We start from the raw sequence: 7763 nt of genomic DNA, 5'->3' as shown, positions 1-7763 counted from the left end.
CTTCCCTGACTGGGGAATCGAATCCACAACCTTGGCACATTGGGATGATGCTTCAATCAACTGAGCTACCTGGCCAGGACTGACTCCTGACTTTATATGTCCAACTGAGTTTATTGTCTCTTTGGGGGATATATTTTTAGATCGCCTCTTCAAAGGTTCAGTCTCATGACTCGAAAATCAAATTTGGGGTTCCTTTTATATCTTGTACATCCTTGAGGTTCTATGTGTATGTGTGTTGATGGTAGAAAGGCAAGATGAGGAAACAATGTCCCCGCCCCTCACCACTCCTCACGTGAGCTTTCTCGGTGTTTTTTTTTCCCCCCCTCAGGTGCAAATCGATCACCCCTGTGCAGGTGCTGAAGGAACTGGACCTGCTTCTCCATGGTAACAACCGGCTGACCCATCTGAACTTGAGCTCTAACAAACTGGGAGTTGCTTTGTCCATAAAGATCTTTAGAACCTTGAGGCACTCCGCGTGCAAACTCAAGTACCTGTGGTAAGTCTCTGGTTTCCAGTGAGGAACACAAACTATCCTAGCCTGATGCTGGACTGGACTCTGCTCCAACATGGAAAGGAAGCTGAGAACACTGGCTCTCATGTTAGCTCTACTGAAGCCCCAGCTGCACTTCTTCAACCATTGGACTAAGGGAACTGGGACTTTGAAATCCCAGGGATTTAATTCCACAGAAATAAGACCACCCATATGCTTGAGGAGTCATTGAGAGGACAGGAGCCAGCATGGCAGCCATAGATATGGAAGGAGATTAGCAGAGGGAAAAGTATAAGGGTGTGGAGCAGTGATTCTCACATTTATTTTATTTTTAAATTGATTTTATTGCCAAACAGTGGAATGACCTGTCGCTGGAATGACCGATCACTATTACGTGCATTGACCTTGGGATGATGCTTCAACCAACTGAGCTACCTGGCCAGGGCTGACTCCTGACTTTATATGTCCAACTGAGTTTATTGTCTTTTTTTGGGATATATTTTTAGATCGCCTCTTCAAAGGTTCAGTATCATGACTCGAAAATCAAATTTGGGGTTCCTTTTATATCGTGTACATCCTTGAGGGTCTATCCCCTGGTGGTGAGTGTGCTCCCACAGGGGGAGCCCACACAGCCAGAAGCCAGGCTCATGGCTGGCGAGCACAGTGGCAATGGCAGAAGCCTCTCCTTCCTCAGCTGCAGGTGGATGATAAGGATTGAGGGGTCCCAGATTGTGAGAGCCCCAGACTGCCAGCGGGGAGTGGGGCTAAGCTGGCAGGTGGACATCCCCTGAGGGGGTCCCAGACTGCGAGAGAGTGCAGGCCGGGCTGAAGAACCACCCCCCACCAGTGCACAAATTTCGTGCACTGGGCCTCTAGTTGGTTAATAAAATTATACAGTTTCAGGTATAAAATGCTACAACACATCGTCTGTATATTGTATTGTGTGTTCACCATCCAAAGTCAAGTCTCCTTCCATCACCATTTGTTCTCCTTTACCTTCTTCTATCTACCCCCGACCCCCTTCCCTCTGGCAATCACCACACTGGTGTCTGTGTCCAGGAGTCTTTCTTTCTTTGCTTAATTCCTTCACCCTTCTCACCCTGCCCCCAAACCACTCCCCTCTGACAGCTGTTCATCTGATCTCTGTATCCATGAGTTTGTCTCCACTCTGTTAGTTTGTTTTGTTCATTAGATTCCACATATAAGTGAGATCACATGGTATTTGTCTCTCTCTGACTGGCTTATTTCACTTAGCACAGTGGTCGGCAAACTGCGGCTCGCGAGCCACATGCGGCTCTTTGGCCCCTTGAGTGTGGCTCTTCCTAAGCCTTAGGAGTACCCTAATTAAGTTAATAACAGTGTACCTACCTATATAGTTTAAGTTTAAAAAATTTGGCTCTCAAAAGAAATTTCAATCGTACTGTTGATATTTGGCTCTATTGACTAATGAGTTTGCCAACCACTGACTTAGCATAATAATCTCCAGGCCCATCCATGCTGTCACAAAAGGTAAGATTCCTCCCCCCTTTTTTATGCTGAATAGTATTCCATGGTGTAAATGGACCACAGCTTTTTTATCCACTCACCTATGGATAGGCACTTGGGCTGCTTCCACATCTTTGCTATTGTAAATAAGGCTGCTATGAACATAGGGGTGCAAACATTCTTTTGAATAGTCCCAGAAGTAGAATTGCTGGGTCATAACATTTTAATTTATAACAGAATCATCAGAGATGGGCGGGGTGGGGGAAAGGAGGGCGGGGCTGGGAGATGGAGAGGGTGGAGTGTTAAAACACAGATTCCTGGAACACACCCTCTGAGCTCCAGCAGGTGGCGCCAGCTCTGAGGTGATGCTGGACCCTGGACCACACTTTGAGTGGCACTAACTCAGAGGCCACCCTGGCACAGGCGTAGGGAGAAGTCAGCTTTTGTTGGTGCAGCAAGAAGACCTCTAAATGGACAACCACTCCGCCCTGGAGTCATTGCCCAACTCGGGGCCTCTTTGATAGGTTGGAATCGTGCGACCTCACCTCTGGGGCTTGTCGCATTCTCTTTATGGAACTCAACAACAATGCCAGCCTGCGCTTCCTCAGCCTGGGCGACAATGACCTCTCTAATATTGAGGTGAAGAGCTTTCAGAAGTCCTTTGACACGTCAAAGTTTGCCCTGAGGGAGCTCTCGTAAGTCTCTCCCTGGGTCCAAGTATCTTCTTTGCAGGTGGGAGTGGCCAGGCAAGAATATGTTTTTGTTTTGTTGTTGTTTTTCTAAATTTAATTTTATTGTTTAAAGTATTACAAATAGTAGTACGTATGTCTCCTTTTCTCTCTGAGGTTTGATGGTTTGTTTGATGATTCTGTGTCTCTGGATCATCAGTTTTTGTTGTTCATTATATTCCACAAAGGAGTGAGATCATGTGATACTTACCTTTTTCTGACTGGCTTATTTCGCTAAGCATAATATTCTCCAGAACCATCCATGCTGTTGCAAATGGTAAGAGTTATTCCATTTTTACAGCAGCATAAGTATTCCATTGTGTAGATGTACCACAGTTTTTTAATCCACTCATCTGCTGATAGGCATTTAGGCTGTTTCCAAACCTTAGCTAAGGTAAATTTTGCTGGTTGTATTTACCTATCCTGTGGACACACTTCTTTTGTTTAAATTTGTTTTATTGAGAGAGAGAGAGAGAGAGAGAGAGAGAGAGAGACATTGATGTGAGAGAAAAACTTGGATCAGTTTCCTCCTGTACGCACCCTGACTCGGGATCAAGCCCACAACCCAGGGATGTGCCCTGATTGGGAACTGAGCCGGCGACCTTTGGGTGCATGGGATGACATCCAACCAACTGAGCCACACTGGCCTTTCTCTCCCTACCTTTCTCCTTCGGGCTCAGTCTTGGCTAGTTTTGCCTCCAGTGTGACCGTAGACCCCACAGCCTCTTTGGTTTAACCCAAAGAGGTTCCCGTCAGCCTCCCCTAAACCCAGTGGGTTTTGACTGGGGACTATTTTGTCCCTCAGAGAACATTTGACAATGCCCAGACACACACTTGATTTTCACAGTTGGGAGGGGGACACTGCTGGTGTGTCATGGGTAAAGACCAGTTAGGATCAACACCCTACACTGCACTGAGGGGACCACCCTCCCAAAACCAAGAAGGTGGGTCCAAAACTCGGTAGGACAAGGGTTGAGAAACCGTACCTTGAGCCACTTTTTTCTCTTTGAAGCTTTTGTTCTTTATCCGATTTAATTTATTTTTATTTAAAAATATGTTTTTATTGATTTGAGAGAGAGAGAGAGAGAGAGAGAGAGAGAGACATTGATGGGAGAGCACAATATTGATTGGCTGCCTCCTGCACGTCCCCTACTGGGGATCCAGCCCACAACCTGGGCATATGCCCTGATATGGGTCACACTCAACCAACTAAGCCACAGCAGCCAGGGCTATTTTCTTTCTTTCTTTCTTTTTATTGATGAAAGAGAGAGAGAAACATCCACTTTTGTTGTTCCACTGATTGATGCATTCATTGGTTGATTCCTATATGTGTCCTGACCAGGGATGGAACCCACAACCTTGGTGTATCAGGATGATGCTCCAACCAACTGAGCTACCCGGCCAGGGCCCTATATCCAATTTAATCTTCCCATGATGGTTGGGTTCCACACAGGTGTGGCTCCAGGGAGTGGCAGTGTGAGAAGGAAATGGGGGCAGGGGGGAGGGGGGGCGAGGCTCACCCTGCACCTTCCCCTCCTGCAGCCTGGAGAAGTGCAGCCTGTCAGCGGCCCGTGCAGAGGAGGTGGCCTCAGTTCTCTCCAGCACCCAGCGGACAACGCGCCTGTGCCTGGCGTTCAACCAGCTCCAGGACAAGGGGCTGCAGTGGCTGTGTGCCTCCCTCAGCCTGCCCGGCTGTGCCTTACGGAGGCTGGTGTGAGCTTCTGGGCCCTGTGTCTGAACATGACCCTCCGTCGGTGTGGGGGAGGGAGGGAAGAGTGGTTCCGTCACTGTGACACATGTTACTATTATTATTACTATTGTAACACGTAACACGGCATCGACCCTCTTAGGTTATTTTAAAAAATATATATTTATACTGATTTCAGAGATGAAGGGAGAGGGAGAGAGATAGAAACATCAATGATGAGAGAGAATCATGGATCAATTGCCTCCTGCACGCCCCACACTGGGGATCGAGCTTTCAACCCAGGCATGTGCCCTTGACTGGAATTGAACCTGAACCCTTCAGTCCACAGGCCAACGCTCTATCCACTGAGGAAAACTGGCCAGACCAGACTAGTTTATTTTTCTTTTTTTCTTTTCTTAATCCTCACCTGAGGATACATATTTTTCTCATCGATTTTTATTTTCTGTTTTGTTCATCCTCACCCGAGGATATTTTTCCACTGAGTTTTATAGAGAGTGGAAGGGAAGGAGAGAGAGAGAGAAACATCGATGTGAGAGAGAGACATCAATTAGTTGCCTCCTGGGCACACCTGACCAGGGTTGGGGATTGAATGTGCAACCCAGGTAGGTGCCCTTGATCAGGAATCGAACCCACAATTCTTCTAACCACTGGCCAGGCGCAGGCACATGCTTGTGGAGGTGTGATCTGAGGCTGTAATAGGACCAGACAGTCAGCACACAGATCCTCCGCGCATCTCGGTTGGGGGGGCAGGGAGACACCATGGTGACCCCAAAGCCAGGCAGCAGCGGGCTGGCAGCTGTGCGGCGGACCTGGGGCGTGGGCCTAGGGCGCGCTGAGACCTGAGATGCTGTCCACACCCCTTTCCACCCACAGGCTCTGCTCCTGTGAGCTGGGTGCGCCCAGTGGCCGACACCTGGCTGACGCGCTCCTGCAGAACCAGGGCCTGACTCACCTGAGCCTGAGGAGGAACTGCTTGGGCGATGAGGGGGTGTGTTCTCTGAGCGAGGCCCTGAGCCACAAGGACTGCAGCCTGCAGAACCTGGAGTAAGTGCCCCGGCCTCGGTCAGTGGGGACTCGCGCCTGTGGTCAGTGGGCCACCTGCGGTGTGCAGGCCAGTGTTCCAGGCAGGGGTTCCTCTGCGTGTAGACGGGGGATTCTTGGCACAGGGGAGCCTTAGCTTGTGTTGGAGGTGGGAGTGTGCGGGTTGCATAGTGGAAAGCGAGGTGACTGCTAAGTCCAGGCCCCCTGGGTCTGATGCCTGGAGAGGCCTCAGGGAGCTCCGCATAAAGCTGTGTGCGTGACCGTGGGCCATTCCAGTCGGGGAGATGGTGACATGGCTGGAGGAGCAGGTGCCTCGGGCAGAGCCTGTGGGAAACAGCACTGGCGTCCAGGAATTCTCCTCTGTGGGTTGCTCAGCCAGGACTCATTATGCCCCCAGTGGTGCCAACACAGGGTGCACGGCGGGGGAGGGGGGGAATTCCCATAGACCCCGCAGACCCCAAGCTCAGGGTTTTACTGGGCGCTGGTCCTGTGGATGTGCCTGTGTCACCTGTCCTGAGACCCCAGACATTCAGGAGGAAAGCAGCGGTTCAAGTCTGGCTGGCATGGCTCAGTGGTTGAGCATCGACCTATGAACCAGGTGGTCACGGTTCCATTCCCTGTCAGGGTACATGCTCGGATTGTGGGTTTCACTCCCCAGTAGGGGGCATCTAGGACATCATAGCGAGTGGTCGACAGGTGGACTGTCTGCCCCTGGTGGTCAGTGCACATCGTAGTGAGCAGTTGAGCAGCCTTAGTATACATTAGCATATTATGCTTTGAATGATTGAACAGCCAACTGGTCAACCAGACACTTAGCATATTAGGCTTTTATTATATAGAATATTAAAAATCTCGTTGCTTGTAGATTTTTTTCCAGTCTTTTTTTACTTTATTTTTATTTCGACACTATTCCTCTCTCCCTTCTGCTCTCTTTAAAAATCAATGGGAAAAAAAATCCTTGGGTGAGGATTAACAACAACAAAAGATTGAGGCCCTAGGATAGTTTTCCCTCTTGCACATTTAAAAAGAAAATATTTATTATTGAAAGCATTATGTAGGTCCCCCCCCCAAAACCTCTTGCAGACTGCCCCCCCCCAGACCCTCTCCTCCCCATTGTCTGTCTCCACGGGTTATGTATACAAGTGCATTGGTTGATCTCTTCCCACCCACCCTCCTCTGCCTTCCCTCTGAGGTTCAACAGTCTGTTCTATGCTTCTATGTCTCTGGGCCTATTTTTTTAAAAACAATATTTTTATTGATTTCAGAGTGGAAGGGAGAGGGAGAGAGAGATAGAAACATCAATGATGAGGAGAGAATCATGGATCAGCTGCTTCCTGCATGCCCCACACTGGGAATCGAGCCCACAACCCTGGTGCACACTGGGGATCGAGCCCACAATCCTGGCATGTACCCAGGCTGGGAATCGAACCATGACCTCCTGGTTCATGGGTTGATGCTCAACCACTGAGCCAAGCCAGCTGGGCTCTGAGTCTATTTTTGATTTTCAGTTTATTTGGTTCATTATTTGGTCCCCATATGAGTGAGATCTTGTGACACTTGCACATTTGTATCCCACAGTCTGTCAGAGTGCGCGTTCGGGGCAGAGGGCTGCTGGGTGCTGGCGGAGGCCCTGGGGTGCAATTCCGGCCTGAAGGTGCTGGACGTCGGGGGAAACCGCATTCAGGACACCGGAGGGAAGCGGCTGTGCGCAGCTCTGAAACGGCCCAGCTGCACCCTGAACACACTCGGGTGAGTGGGCTAGATCACTGCTCCCTCCTGGGAGGGGACAGACAGCATATGGGCCCGCACGGCTCAGAAGGGGGGACACGGGGAAGGACAAAGTTCTTTAAACTTCTCTTTGCTGTCCAGCTGGTGTGGCTCAATGGTTGAACATCAATCCATGAACCGGGAGGTCACAGTTCAACTCTGGTCGAGGGCACATGCCAGGGTTGCGGGCTCGATCCCCAGTGGGGGGCATGCTGGAGGCAGCCAATCAATGATTCTCTTTCATCATTGATGTTTCTATCTCTCTCTCCCTCTCCTTCCTCTTCTCTGATATCAATAAAAATAAAATTATTGGCCTAGTCAGTTTGGCTCAGTGGATAGAGCGTTGGCCTGCAGACTGAAGGGTCCCTGGTTTGATTCTGGTCAAGGCCATGTACCATGGTTGTAGGCTTCTCTTTGGCATGGGCCCTGGTCGGGGTGCATGCAGAGGCAATCAATCGATGTGTTTCTCTCACATTGATATTTCTCTCTGTCTTTCCCTCTCTCTTCCATACTCTCTAAAATCAATGGGAAAATATCCTTCGGT

The sequence above is a fragment of the Myotis davidii genome, unplaced genomic scaffold (genome assembly GCF_000327345.1).
Source record: "Myotis davidii unplaced genomic scaffold, ASM32734v1 scaffold1765, whole genome shotgun sequence".
NCBI lineage: Eukaryota > Metazoa > Chordata > Mammalia > Chiroptera > Vespertilionidae > Myotis > Myotis davidii.
This window is presented reverse-complemented; position numbering follows the sequence as displayed.